Here is an 11,856-nt window from a genome sequence, read left to right as displayed (position 1 = left end):
TCGTACGCCCCTGACCACACCTCACCCTCATGGGGATTGTGGGCCCCACCAGCTGCCGACTCCAGCTCACTGCAAGCCTACGCCGCACGGCAGCCAGCCAACCCTGGAGGGCCCAAATGCCATTTTTGCGGGCAGAACAAACACCCCCGGCATGCTGCCTGGCGCGGAGCGTGACCTGCAACGGATGTGGAAAGAAGGGAAACTTTGTTTCTGTTTTCCAGGCCCGGGCAGTCGCCGATGTTTCTAGGCCCAGCGTCCCTGCACCCCCCACGCAAGGGGCACCGCCATTTTCCTCTGTGCGGCCCGTGGGCGCTGCCATCTTTGATGCCGCAAGCTACGTGCGGCCCGTGGGTGATGCCATCTTTGATGCCGCCCGCCATGTGCGCCCCATGGGCACTGCCATCTTCGCCGCAATTTTGGACGGCGCCTTAGGACCCCTGCTCGCCTGGAAGCTCGTCTGGCCGTTCATCACCTGCCGCTACCTCCACCACCGCTGACCATCCCGGGGCCTCCCAGCATCTGCTGCAGCTCGCCTCGATCACCCTGGACCAGTCCCGGCCCCGCAACCCCGTGACCGCAACAACAACGGTGAAAATCAATTGGCACGCGACGTCCTGCCTTTTTGACTCTGGGACCACAGAGAACTTCATCCACCCCATGACGGTAAGGCGCTTCTCGCTCGCGGTACACCCCGTCATCCAGAAGATCTCCCTGGCCTCCGGATCCCACTCTGTGGAAATCCGGGGGTACTGCATCGCGACCCTCACCGTCCAAGGCGTAGAGTTTAGCATGTTCCGGCTCTACATCCTCCCCCACCTCTGTGCTGCCCTGTTACTCGGTCTGGACTTCCAGTGCCATCTCCAAAGCTTAACCTTAAAATTCGGCGGACCCCTACCCCCCCTCACCATATGCGGCCTCACGACCCTTAAGGTCGATCCACCTTCCTTGTCTGCGAACTTCACCCCGGATTGCAAACCCGTCGCCACCAGGAGCAGACGGTACAGTTCCCAGGACAGGACATTCATCAGGTCAGAGGTCCAACGGCTTCTGCGGGAAGGGGTCATTGAGGCCAGCAACAGCCCCTGGAGAGCCCAAGTGGTAGTAGTGAAGACTGGGAAGAAGCACAGGATGGTCATTGACTACAGTCAGACCATCAATTGGTTTATGCAGCTCGACGCGTACCCTCTCCCATGCATATCTGACATGGTCAATCAGATTGCGCAGTTTTGGGTCTTTTCCACAGTGGACCTGAAGTCCGCCGACCATCAGCTCCTCATTGGCTGGAGGACAGCTAATACACTGCGTTTGAAGCAGATGGCCACCTCTATCACTTCCTTGGGGTTCCCTTTGGCATCACTATTGGAGTCTCGGTCTTTTAACGTGAGATGGACCGAATGGTTGACCGGTACGGACTGCAGGCCACCTTCCCGTACCTAGACACGTCACCATCTGTGGCAATGATTAGCAGGACGTCGCGCTAACTACCTAAAATTCCTCCAGACCGCCAAACTCCTTAACCTCACGTACAATAAGGAGAAATGTATGTTCCGCACCAACCTCTTAGCCATCCTTGGCTATGTTGTGTGTCATGTGAGGGTACCTTAAGACATGGATGTCTAAGCAATGTACCATTAAGGAAACAGTGATGTCAGAGAGTGGGTGGGGCTGAGCCCAGGTCAGCCATTTTGCAGTTTAGTTTTGCAGTTGGAAATAGCAGGTTGTATGTGTCTGTGTGTGTCCAGAGAGCTGCAGGAAGGAAGCAAGGTGCTGGAGCTGAAGTCAACCAAGCTAATATATCTCTGCCATTCTACAGAAAATATATATATCCTTTAACTTGATGTGATACTGTTTAAAGGTGTTAAGTCTCTTGGAAGTTTGAAGGAACATTTTTTGGAGTTATTTACTGTTGCAATATTTTCTGAGTTATCTTTGAAGTAAGGGGTGTTAAGAGATCCAATGTTTATTTAAGATGTCAAGTTGAGTTCATGGAATAAACAGCGTTTTGTGTTTTAAAAACCCACGTGCCCATAATTGTAATCCCACACCTAGGGAAAAAGCTGTGTGCTAGGAAAAGCAACAAATTCATTAAAGGGAGAGGTTGGTTGAACTCCATGATACATTTTGGGGTTCTGAAAACGCCTCGCCCTTAACAATTGGGGGCTAGAGGGGGATAAAAGTCTATCTATTGGATTGGCTTTTGTGAACTTAAAGACAGTGAAAGATTGTTGCTTTTCCGGTGTGGTATTTTAGTTTACGTGGGGAGAGCATTGTGAACAATGGCTCTTTCAGAGTTTTTGGAGGTGGAGAATGTTACAAGTAGTACCTTACGGACAGAAACGAAAAGCAGACTGTTAGATTTGGCTAGAACATAGCAGTTAACATTACCTGACAAAATGCGAAAAGATGAGGTAATTATGGCGGTGGTTAAGCATTTAAAGTTGCCTGAGATAGAGTTTGACTCATTGGAAATGGCAAAAATTCAGTTGTAAATTAAACAAATGGAACATGAGAAAGAATTAAAGCGGCTTGCATACAAGAGTGAGAGAGCGGAAAAAGAAAGAGAAAGAGAGAGAGAGGAAAAAGAAAGAGAAAGAGAGAGAGTGGAAAAAGAAAAGGAGAGCGAAGAAAGGCGAAAATAAAGAATAGCCCGAACAGAATAAAAAGAAAAAGAGATACAGATCAGGGAAAAAGATAAAGAGAGGGAGTTTGAACTTCAGAAAATTGCCATGAAACATGACAATCAGTTAAAATTGGCAGACGTAAAGGGAAACGTACAGTTGGATGATAGTGATGAGGATAGTGAGAAAGAGCGTCATAGTCAAAGGCTTGGTGGGAATCTATTTAAATATGTCCAAGCATTGCCAAGGTTTGATGAGAAGGAAGTGGAAGCCTTTTTCATTTCATTTGAGAAGGTAGCTAAACAAATGAAATGGCCACAGGACATGTTGGTGTTACTGATTCAAACAAAGCTGGTAGGTAGAGCTAGTGAAGTGTTTGCATCACTACCGGAGGAGGTATCTGGAACGTATGAGGAGGTGAAGAAATCCATCTTAAGTGCATATGAGCTAGTGCCTGAAGCTTACAGACAAAGGTTTAGAAATTTAAGGAAAGAATTGGGTCAAACATACATGGAGTTTGAAAGGCTCAAACAGAGTAATTTTGCTAGGTGGATAAGGGCTTTGAAAATAGACCAAACGTATGAAGCTCTCAGAGAAATTATACTTTTGGAGGAGTTTAAAAATTCAATTCCTGATGTAGTGAGAACTCATGTGGAAGAACAGAGGGTTAAAACTGCGAGATTAGCAGTGAAAATGGCAGATGATTCTGAATTAGTTCATAAATCAAAGATTGGTTTCTGACATCAGTTTCGGCTGGTGAGGGATAGAAACTGGGGACATGAGAAATACTCAAGTGGTAAAGGTGATCTGATGGGAGACAATAAAGAGAGTGTACCTCAGATTAAAAAAGAAATCCAGGAGGGTGGAAAAGAAATGAAAAGTTTCAGATATTTTCACTGTAATAAACTAGGCCATGTAAAGTCACAGTGTTGGTGGTTGAAGAAAAGCACTGGGAAGGCTTATGTGGTAAAACAGAATAAGACAGTGGGGTTTGTTAGAGTGGTAAAGGAAAGCCCAAGGGAAGCGAAGGAGGTGCAAACGATTGTACAGCCTGTTCAAGAAGTAATTGTTAAGAAGGTGCCAGATCTATTTAAAGAATTTACTTGTGTGGATAAAGTCACAATGCAGCACTGTAGCATTGTGGATAGCACAATTGCTTCACAGCTCCAGGGTTCCAGGTTCGATTCTGGCTTGGGTCACTGTCTGTGTGGAGTCTGCACATCCTCCCGTGTGTGCGTGGGTTTCCTCCAGGTGCTCCGGTTTCCTCCCACAGTCCAAAGATGTGCAGGTTAGGTGGATTGGCCATGATAAATTGCCCTTCGTGTCCAAAATTGCCCTTAGTGTTGGGTGGGGTTACTGGGTTATGGGGATAGGGTGCCGGTGTTGACCTTGGGTCGGGTGCTCTTTCCAAGAGCTGGTGCAGACTCGATGGGCCGAATGGCCTCCTTCTGCACTGTAAATTCTATGATAATCTACTCATGTTAATCAGGAGGAGCAGGTAAAGAAGTCACAATTTTAAGAGATACAGAGGCTAGTCAATCTTTAATGGTAAGAGATGAGGAATTATGTAGTTTGGGAAGAATGTTGCCAGAAAAGGTGATGATATGTGGAATTCAGGGTGAGAGGAGTAGCGTTCCATTATATCAGGTAAGGTTGGAAAGTCCAGTGAAGAGTGGTGAAGTGGTAGTAGGAGTAATAGATAAATTATCTTGTCCAGGAATACAGTTTATCTTGGGTAAAGATATAGCTGGATCGCAGGTGGGAGTGATGCCTACTGTGGTTGATAAGCCATTGGAAAATCAGTCAACTGAAGTATTGAAGGACGAATATCCTGGGATATTTCTGGATTGTGTAGTAACAAGGTCGCAAAGTCACAGGTTAAGACAAGAGGAGAAATCAAAGAGTGAAGATGAAGTTGAAGTGCAATTATCAGAAACAAATTTTGATCAGATGGTTGAAAAAGAACAAGAACAGGTGGAGGATGAGGCGGATATATTTAGTTCAGGAAAATTGGCGGAGTAACAACAGAAAGATGTAGAAATAAAATGGATATATCAGAAAGCATATATGGAAGAGGAATATGAGAGTATACCAGGGTGTTATTACTGTAAAAATGATGTCTTGATGAGAAAATGGAGACCTGTACATATGCAGGCGGATGAAAAGTGGGCAGAAGTTCATCAAATAGTATTGCCGGTAGGGTATAGAAAGGAGGTGTTGCGAGTTGCACATGAGGTACCAGTGGGAGGTAATTTGGGAAGAAGGAAAACTCAAGCTAAAATCCAGAAACATTTTTATTGGCCTGGACTACATAAAGATGTAGTTAAATGTTGTCAATCATGTCACACATGTCAAGTGACAGGGAAACCTCAAGCAGTGATAAAACCAACGCCCTTAATGCCCATTCCAACATTTGAGGAACCTTTTACAAGTGTCCTAATCGATTGTGTAGGACCGCTTCCTGAAACAAAAAATGGAAATCAATATCTACTGACTGTAATGGATGTGTCTACTATGTTTCCAGAGGCCATTCCAATATGTAATATTACAGCTAAAAGGATTGTGGAGGAGTTACTTAAATTCAATCGGATCAAGGATCAAATTTTACTTCAAAGTTATTCAAAGAAGTTATGAATAGCTTAGGAATAAAACAATTTAAATCAACTGCGTACCATCCAGAATTGCAGGGAGCGTTAGAAAGGTGGCATCAGACATTAAAGACAATGTTGAGGGCGTATTGTCAAGATTATCCAGAGGATTGGGATAAAGGAATTCCATTCGGATTGTTTGCAATTAGCGATGCACCTAATGTGTCTCCCAAATTTAGTCCTGTTGAACAATTTTGGTCATGAGGTAAGACCACTTAAATTGATTAAGGAAAAATTGATGGGTGAGAAATCGTAAATTACTATTGGATTACATGTCAAATTTTAGGGAACGATTAAATAGAGCAGGTGAATTGGCTAGACAACATTTTAAAGTTGCACAAAATGTGATGAAGCGGATAGCAGACAAGAAATCCAAAGTTCGTAGTTTTGCCAATGAAATTACATGATATAGATGTGGGAAATTCTGTTCCTATCAAACGACATCCATATCGACTTAATCCTTTAACATTGGCACAGGTTAACAGAGAGATTGAGAGTATGCTGAACAATGGCATAAGTGAAGTGGGTTGCAGCCAATGGAGCTCACCCATAGTGATGGTACCTAAACCAGACGGTACCCAACGGTTGTGTGTGGACTATAGAAAGGTGAATGCAGTTACAAGAATAGACTCTTATCGTGTCCCACCATTGAAGGATTGCATGGAGAAAGTGGGACAATCTGCTTTTATTTCCAACTTCCAGACATGGAAAGAAACTTTAAAACATCGTATGGAGTTCTTCGATCGACTTCAGAAGGCGGGTTTGGTATAGGAAGAGAGAGGAATTGAACACGTGGCTACAGAGATGGTGCAGGAGGGAGGGTTTCAGATTTCTGGATAATTGGCGCTTATTCTGGGGTCGGTGGGACCTCGACAAACGGGATGGTCTACACCTGGGCCAGAGGGGTACCAATATCCTGGGGGGGGAATTTGCTAATGCTCTTCGGGAGGATTTAAACTAGTTCAACGGGGGCTTGGGTACCTGAATTGTACCTCCGGTATACAGGAGGTTGAGAGTAGTGAGGTCATGAGTAATGTTTCAAAGTTACAGGAGTGTACAGGCAGGCAGGAAGGTAGTTTAAAGTGTGTCTTCTTCAATGCCAGGAGCATCCGGAATAAGGTGGGTGAACTTGGTACCTGGGACTTCGATGTTGTGGCCATTTCAGAGACATGGATAGAGCAGGGACAGGAATGGTTGTAAAAGAGGGGGAGGGGTGGCATTGTTAGTCAAGGACAGTATTACGGTGGCAGAAAGGACGTTTAATGAGGACCCGTCTACTGAGGTCGTATGGGCTGAGGTTAGAAACAGGAAAGGATAGGTCACCCTGTTAGGGGTGTTCTATAGGCCTCCGAGGAGTTCCAGAGATGTAGAGGAAAAGATTGCAAAGATGATTCTGGATAGGAGCGAAAGCAACAGGGTATTTGTCATGAGGGAGTTTAACTTTCCAAATATTGACTGGAAACGCTATAGTTCGAGTACTTTAGATGGGTCCATTTTTGTCCAATATGTGCAGGAGGGTTTCCTGACACAGTAAGTAGATAGGCCAACGAGAAGCGAGGCCATATTGGATTTGGTACTGGGTAATGAACCAGGACAGGTGTTAGATTTGGAGGTAGGTGAGCACTTTGGTGATAGTGACCACAATTCGATTCCGTTTACTTTAGTGATGGAAAGGGATAGGTATATACTGCAGGGCAAGAGTTATATCTGGGGGAAAGGCAATTATGATACGATGAGGCAAGACGTAGGATGCATCGGATGGAGAGGAAAACTGCAGGGGCTGGGCTCAATGGAAAGGTGGAGCTTGTTCAAGGAACAGCTATTGTGTGTCCTTGATTAGTATGTACCTGTCAGGCAGGGAGGAAGTGGACGAGTGAGGGAACCGTGGTTTACTAAAGCAGTCGAAACACTTGTCAAGAGGAAGAAAGAGGCTTATGTAAAGGTGAGACATGAAGGTTCAGTTTGGGCGCTCGAGAGTTACAAGTTAGCTAGGAAGGACCTAAAGAGAGAACTAAGGAGATCCAGGAGGGGACATGAGAAGTTTTTGGCAGATAGGATCAATGATAACCCTAAAGCTTTCTATAGATATGTCAGGAATAAAAGAATGACTAGGGTAAGAGTAGGGCCAGTCAAGGACAGTAGTGGGAAGTTGTGCGTGGAGTCCGAGGAGATAGGAGAGGTGCTAAATGAATATTTTTCGTCAGTATTCACACAGGAAAAAGACAATGATGTCGAGGAGAATACTGAGATTCAGGCTACTAGACTAGAAGGGCTTGAGGTTCATAAGGAGGAGGTGTTAGCAAATCTGGAAAGTGTGAAAATCGATAAGTCCCCTGGGCCAGATGGGATTTATCCTAGGATTCTCTGGGAAGCTAGGGAGGAGATTGCTGAGCCTTTGCCTTTGATCTTTAAGTCACCTTTGTCCACAGGAATAGTGCCAGAAGACTGGAGGATAGCAAATGTTGTCCCCTTGTTCAAGAAGGGGAGTAGAGACAACCCGGTAACTCTGGACCAGTGAGCCTTACTTCTGTTGTGGGCAAAATCTTGGAAAGGTTTATGAGAGATAGGGGGCGAAATTCTCCTGAAACGGCGCGATGTCGCCGACTGGCGCCCAAAACGGTGCCGATCAGACGGGCATTGCGCCGCCCCAAAGGTGCGGAATGCTCCGCATCTTTGGGGGCCGAGCCCCAACATTGAGGGGCTAGGCCGACGCTGGAGGAATTTCCGCCCCGCCAGCTGGCGGAAACGGCCTTTGTTGCCCCGCCAGCTGGCGCAGAAATGACATGTCGGGGCGGTGCATGCACGTGAGCGTCAGCGGCCGCTGACAGTTTCCCGCGCATGCGCAGTGGAGGCGGAAGGGAAAGAGTGCCCCCACGGCACAGGCCCGCCCGCGGATCGGTGGGCCCCGATCACGGGCCAGGCAACCGTGGGGGCACCCCCCCGGGGTCAGATCGGCCCGCGCCCCCCCCCGGGACCCCGGAACCCGCCCACACCGCCTTGTCCCGCCGGTAAATAGGTGCTTTAATTTACGCCGGTGGGACAGGCAATTTATCGGCGGGACTTCGGCCCATCAGGGCCGGAGAATCGAGCGGGGTGGGCCCGCCAACCGGCGCAGCCCAATTCCCGCCCCCGCCGAATATCCGGTACCGGAGACTTCGGCAACCGGCGGGGGCGGGATTCACGGCAGCCCCCGGCGATTCTCCAACCCGGCGGGGGGTCGGAGAATGACGCCCCTGATGTATAATCATCTGGAAAGGAATAATTTGATTAGAGATAGTCAACACGGTTTTGTGAAGGGTAGGTCGTGCCTCACAAACCTTATTGAGTTCTTTGAGAAGGTGACCAAACAGGTGGATGAGGGTAAAGAAGTTGATGTGGTGTGTATGGATTTCAGTAAAGTTTTTGATAAGGTTCCCCACGGTAGGCTACTGCAGAAAATATGGAGGCATGGGATTCAGGGTGTTTTAGCAGTTTGGATCAGAAATTGGTTAGCTGGAAGAAGACAAAGGGTGGTGGTTGATGGTAAATGTTCAGACTGGAGTCCAGTTACTAGTGGTGTACCACAAGGATCTGTTTTGGGGCCACTGCTGTTTGTCATTTTTATAAATGACCTGGAGGAGGGCGTAGAAGGATGGGTCAGTAAATTTGCAGATGACACTAAAGTCGGTGGAGTTGTGGACAGTGCGGAAGGATGTTACAAGTTACAGAGGGACATAGATAAGCTGCAACGCTGGGCTGAGAGGTGGCAATGGAGTTTAATGCAGAAAAGTGTGAGGTGATTCATGTTGGAAGGAATAACAGGAAGACAGAGTACTGGGCTAATGATAAGATTCTTGGCGGTGTGGATGAGCAGAGAGATCTCGGTGTCCATGTACATAGATCCCTGAAAGTTGCCATCCAGGTTGAGAGGGTTGTTAAGAAGGCGTATGGTGTGTTAGCTTTTATTGGTAGGGATTGAGTTTCGGAGCCATGAGGTCATGTTGCAGCTGTACAAAACTCTGGTGCAGCGACATTTGGAGTATTGCGTGCAATTCTTGTCGCCGCATTATAGGAAGGATGTGGAAGCATTGGAAAGGGTGCAGAGGAGATTTACCAGAATGTTGCCTGGTATGGAGGGAAGATCTTATGAGGAAAGGTTGAGGGACTTGAGGCTGTTTTCGATAGAGAGAAAAAGGTTAAGAGGTGACTTAATTGAGGCACACAAGATGATCAGAGGATTGGATAGGGTGGACAGTGAGAGCCTTTTTCCTCAGATGGTGATGTCTAGCACGAAGGGGACATAGCTTTAAATTGAGGGGAGATAGATATAGGACAGATGTCAGAGGTAGGTTCTTTTCTCAGAGAGTAAGGGTGTGGAATGCTCTGCCTGCAATAGTAGTGGACTCGCCAACACTAAGGGCATTCAAATGGTCATTGGATAGACATATGGACGATAAGGGAATAGTGTAGATGTGCTTTAGAGTGGTTTCACAGTTCGGCGCAACATCGAGGGCCGAAGGGCCTGTCCTGCCCTGTCATGTTCTATGTTTTATGTTCTATGTTCTATGAACCTAGCCGAAAGTGAATTTGTAGAAGCCCGAATTACTTTCCTTGAGGAGTTTCAGATATCCTCAAGACGAAGGGAGGCAATGCGATCTCTTAACATGAATGAATTTGATCGAACAGATGTGCAAAAGTTTTGTAGCGTGATTGCTCCACTGATGGAATTGCTAAAGAAACCTAAAAAAGTTCAATGGACAGCGGACTTTCAACAGGCATTTGACTGCCTGCAAGCTGTGATCACCAATGTTCCTGTATTGGAGAATTGCAAGAGACTCTGTGGTCAGATTGAACTAAAGTATCTGATTCTAAAGAGAAATGCCGAGGAGAAGAGGAATGAATGGATCGTGCAGAGACTTTGTTCAGGGAGGCTGTTAATCAAGAGGGATTTCGGTTGGAGGAAGAAGAGCAAAGAAAAATGGACTATATTATTATGCCTGTTTGCGTGTGTTTTTTTTTTGTGAAGCCTAAAAGTATTTTTACTGTGTTCTTAGTGGATGGTGCAAAAGTGAAAAATGAAGCCATCTTGAAGTTGATGGTTTATCTTTATTTCTTGAGGGGAAGTGTCATGTGAGGGTACCTTTAAGACATGGATGTTTAAGCAATGTACCTTTAAAAAACAGTGATGTCAGAGAGTGGGTGGGGCCGAACTCAGGTCAGCCATTTTGCAATTTAGTTTTGCAGTTGGAAAAAGCAGGTTGTGTGTGTCTGTGTGTGTCCAGAGAGCTGCAGGAAGGGAGCAAGGTGCTGGAGCTGACGTCAACCAAGCTAATATATCTCTGCCATTCTACAGAAAATATATATATCCTTTAACTTGATGAGGGTTGGTTGAACTCCATGATACATTTTGGGGTTCTGAAAACGCCTCGCCCATAACACGTGGAAAATGGAGTTCTAGGGCCCGACCCCAACCGCATGCACCCCCTCATAGAACTCCCCCACCCCTACTGCCCCAAGGCCCTGAAACGATGCCTGGGGTTTTTCTCCTACTATGCCCAGTGCGTCCCTAACTATGTGGACAAGGCCCGCCCCCTCATTCAGTCCACAGGTTTTCCCCTGATGGCTGAGGCCCGCCAGGCCTTCAACTGCATCAAGGCAGACATCGCCAAGGCCACAAGGCACGCGGTCGACGAGTCCCTCCCCTTCCAGGTCGAGAGCGATACATCGGACGTAGCTCTGGCCGCCACCCTCAACCAGGCTGGCAGGCCCATGGCCTTCTTTTCCCGCACCCTCCACGCCTCTGAAATTCGGCACTCCTCTGTCGAAAAGGAGGCACAAGCCATTGTGGAAGCTGCGCGCACTGGAGGCATTACCTGGCCGGCAGGAGATTCACTCTCCTCACTGACCAATGGTCGGTTGCCTTCATATTCAGTAATACAGAGCGGGGCACGATCAAAAACAATAAGATCTTGAGGGGGAGGATCAAGCTCTCCACCTATAATTACGAGATTTTGTAATGCCCTGGGGAGCCCCCTGACGCCCTATCCCACGGTACATGTGCCAGAGCACAAGTGGACCGACTCCGGGCTCTCCGCTATGACCTCTGCCACCCGGGGGTCACCCGGTTCTTCCATTTCATCAAGGCCCGCAACCTGCCCTACTCCATTGAGGAGGTCAGGGCTGTCACCAGAGACTGCCAGGTCTGCGCGGAGTGCAAGCCGCACTTCTACCGGCCAGATCAAGCACACCTGGTGAAGGCCTCCCGCCCCTTTGAGCGCCTCAGCATGGACTTCAAAGGGTCCCTCCCCTCCACCGGCTGCAACACGTACTTTCTGAACGTGTTCGATGAGTACTCCCGGCTCCCTTTCGCCATCCCAAGCTCCGATATGACTTCTGCCATGGTCATTAACGCCTCCACAGCATCTTCACACTGTTCGGTTTCCCCACCTACGTCCACAGCGATCGGGGATCCTCCTTTATGAGTGATGAGCTGCATCAGTTCCTGCTCAGCAAGGGCATTGCCTCGAGCAGGACGACCAGCTACAACCCCCGGGTAAACGGATAGGTGGAGAGGGAGAATGGGACAGTCTGGAAGGCCGTCCTGCTGGCCC

Source organism: Scyliorhinus torazame, chromosome 3, assembly GCF_047496885.1.
Source record: "Scyliorhinus torazame isolate Kashiwa2021f chromosome 3, sScyTor2.1, whole genome shotgun sequence".
Taxonomy (NCBI): Eukaryota; Metazoa; Chordata; class Chondrichthyes; order Carcharhiniformes; family Scyliorhinidae; genus Scyliorhinus; species Scyliorhinus torazame.
This window is presented reverse-complemented; position numbering follows the sequence as displayed.